Below are 3682 nucleotides of genomic sequence, written 5' to 3' on the forward strand. Positions count from 1 at the left end.
TCCTGGGAAAAGCCTGGCTCTCTCGCCTTAATGAGATAATTACGTCCTGCACCACAGTTAAAAACTCATAGGCTGCTTCCCTTGGGGTTAGAAAGAAACCTCCCTAATGAAAACCAGCCACCGGGAGAGGAAAAAGGAGTTTTTCCTCTTTAAAAATTATATTTATATATATACACACATATATGCATGGAGGAGGCGGTGGGAGGGAGGGGGGCAGACCCAGGGGCTGGGTGCTGGTGTCCGGCGGGGGCTGAGCTCGGGGCGATGAGCAGAAATCGAAGAGGTTAACGGTTATTATTTCTTCCCCTCGATTCCAGCGTGCTCCCCTGCCCGCCGCTGCAGGCACATATGGACGGGGCTGCGCACACGCAGGGCTCGACGCGAAATCTCCGAGCGAGATCGGCCGCTGGAGCCCAGCTCTGAGCTCATAAACATCCCTGCTCCAACGCAGCCGAGGGAGGCAAACCCCTGGCTGAGTTATTTTAACATTTGTCGAAAGCTTTTCTTGCGCTCTCTTCCCCTTCAAGTCAGAGGCGTGCAGATTTTGAAGCCAGCCAGTGCTGCCAAATCTGATCTTCCTGACGGGGAAGCAGCTTCCCAGAGCTCTCCAGCTTGGAAGGGGTGTAGCTGAAGGCAGATTTTGGCTCTCTTCGACTCCGCGGGGGGCTCCTCCAGTGTGCAAACAAGCCAGTCCAACCTCCCTTCCCCCCTCCTTTTTTTGGGGAGTCCATTTATTGGCCCTATTGGCCCAGTTTATTGGCCCTAGGGGCACTTTAGGAGTCCGCTCCGCTGTCTGGTCCTGCCCCCCTTGGCCGTGTAAATCACAGGCTGGTGTCACACCACTTTCTGCTCCTGGTTCCCCGGGGGCTGCCCCCGTGGATGGATGTTTCACCCCTGCCCAGCACCCAGCCGGGTGGGTCCCCGGCGGCGCGCGGTGCCAGGGTGATGCTGCACACTGCAGCTATGCACTCAATGCGTATATGAGGATATAGATTGCATATATTAGAATATAAAATGCATATATTAGAATATAGATCACATATATTGTCATCAGCCCTCCTGGCTGCCCCAGGCTCTCATGGGGGAGATGCTTGCATCACCCCTGGGACCACCGGGCCCTGGAGGACCCCACGCAGCCCCATGCCACCCCTCCTTGGCCATGTTACCCACTTATCCTGCTTTTTTCAATCGTGATTGAAGGGACAGACCCTTCCCAGGATGCAGGTGACACCATGTCCAGGAAAAAAATACTCAAGGACCAACCTGTGGGATGGTGAAAACCCCTTGGAGGACAGTGACCCCTCAGCGATGTGCCCCAGCTGGTTGGGGTGGTGGTGGGGCCGGGGTGATGAGGACCCCCATTCTTCCCCCAGTATTTCCCCCTTGGCACCAGAGTCTGGGAACCTCTTGCTGTGATTATTTTTGGGGGGGTGGGTTTCAGGGCAGCTGGTCTTGGCCCATGAAGGGGTAAGGGTGGGAGGAGGGACAGAGCAGCCCCAGCCCCATTTAAAACCCTTTTCCTCCTCCTTGGTCGGGGCCAGACCTTATTCTTGAACTGTCTGGCTTTTCCAGGGGAGACGGCTTTCCCTCAGTTCATGGCATTAAATAATTAAATGGAGGGAATAATCGTCGGTGAAACCCCCTTGGGTTCGCACTTCCTCGGGCCCTGTGATTGCTGATATTTTTTTGGGTGAAATATGACCTTTTTTATGATCAAAGGGGATCAGAGTTCCAAAGGAAAGTAAAAAAAAAAAAAAAAAGTAAAAAAAAAAAAGAGGGCAAGCATTTTCTTTTTTCCCAATCCTAGTGGTCTGGTAAAGTTTCTTTAGACATGCAAAGATTTACACACCTTTCTGCAGGGTGCCTTAAATTACCCTCCGACTCTTTACACATTTCCATGAGCAGAGCAAGAACAGTAAGTCATTGAGAAATTAACTGGCCTTTCAGTAATATCCCCTGTCGGCCTTTCAGAAGGAGAATGTCTAATGACTTTTTTGAAGTAGAGGTCAGGGTTTGCTTTTTTTAAATAAAACAATCTGTATTAATGCAATTTCCTTTTTAGCTGTAGGATTTGCCTTTTTTTTTTTTTTTTCCCAGCATCATTTTTTTTAACTCTGCCATCCACATAAGGCATTTGAAGCGAGACCCAGTTGTTTGAAACCCACCCTCCTGGCATTTCCTAACTCTCTTGTGCAAGCTCTTCTCTTTTTTGGTAAAAAATACATTTTAAGTGATTAAAACTGGACCTTGGAGCTGGCAAGGTGACTCTCGGCCTTGCTTAAGGCAAAGCACGGGTGGTTTGGAGATGAAGCCGAGCAAGTTTGCTTTGCCTGACACCAAGCACCTGGGTTTTGCTGAGCTGGGTGTGTGCGCAGAGTCCAGCTTTGCTGAGCCAGAACTGTTGGGCTGATGAACCAGAGCAGCACCAAACCGGCAGGGCTGTGCCAGGCTCCTTGGGGTGAGGATCTGGCCAGCCAGAGCCCGCTGGGTTTGCAGTTTGCAGCCCTTGGGATGAAAGTGTTTCCATTTGCCAGTCCTTCATCTTCCTCTCTTAAAAAAAAAAAAAAAAAAAAAAAAAAAAATTTTTTTGTTAGTCTTGCTTTGTGTCCTCCCAGGGGTTTCCTGATATTTCTTCTCATGCTGTGATAACATCTCACGCTTCCCCAGCGCTTGCCACGGCACGGATCTGGATGTGCTCTGCCAGCCCCAGCCCTCCTCCTCACCCCCAACGGCGGCGGGGGCTGGGGTGGGGCACTGCTTGGAGCTGCTCCCTGCGGTACCCTGGTGATTGTTCTCCTTAATATTCCCAAAATCTTGCCCTATGGATACTATCAGGCTGGCTTGCCCTCATCCCCCATGGGTGGAAGACTTTTTCTTACTATGGAGATGCACCTCTGCTGCACCTTAAGAAGGATGTAGGGAGTAAAGAAATAGTAAGGAGAACAGTATGGGAGAGGGTGGGGGCTTGATGGTGCCTGGCCATAACCCAGCAACCGGCTCTGAGGGCAGGTGGCCAGGGGTCCATCCCTTTCCCGGCGCTGGGGGAGCAGGGCTGCCTGCCCCCATCTGCTTAAATCAGAGCCGTGCCCAGCCCCGTGTCCTGCCCGGGCTGGGGACCAGAGCACCCCCATCCTGCCCCCGGCACCGGGAGCATCGGGGCGGGCAGGGCTCAGGCCATCGGGCCCGCAGGGGTGACAGCTGAGGGCACTTGCTGGAGGAGTCCCCCCATGCCCGGCCCTGGTGCTCCAAGCAGGAATGGTGTTTCTCTATCTGCTGAGCAACTCCTCTTTCTCTCTCCATCCCTTCCAGACCCCGAAAGCGCAGCGTGCCCTGGGCTATCTCCTCTCCTCTCCTCGTACTCTTCCCTCCAGATCTCACAAACCCCCCCCTCCCCGTTCCCTCCTAGCTCCTTGTCTCTGCGGTCGGTGGCATTATAAAACACCCTGGCTAGGCCCTTGGTGGAGGTTTTTCTCAGCTTTCTTATTCCCTCTGTCTCTTTCTTTTGCTTTTTCTTTCTCTCCCTCTCTTTCTTTCCCTGCCAGGAATCCCAGTCCCAGATGAACCAATACTCCGTGGCTCTGCTATTTCCCTTTTATTCCCCCCCCCTTCAACAGCGAGATGGGAAAAGAGTGAACTAAAAAAAAAAAAAAAAAAAAAAAAAAAAAAAAAAAAAAAAAAAAAA

This window comes from Athene cunicularia (assembly GCF_003259725.1).
Source record: "Athene cunicularia isolate RWA chromosome 17 unlocalized genomic scaffold, athCun1 chr17_part1, whole genome shotgun sequence".
NCBI classification, from domain to species: Eukaryota; Metazoa; Chordata; class Aves; order Strigiformes; family Strigidae; genus Athene; species Athene cunicularia.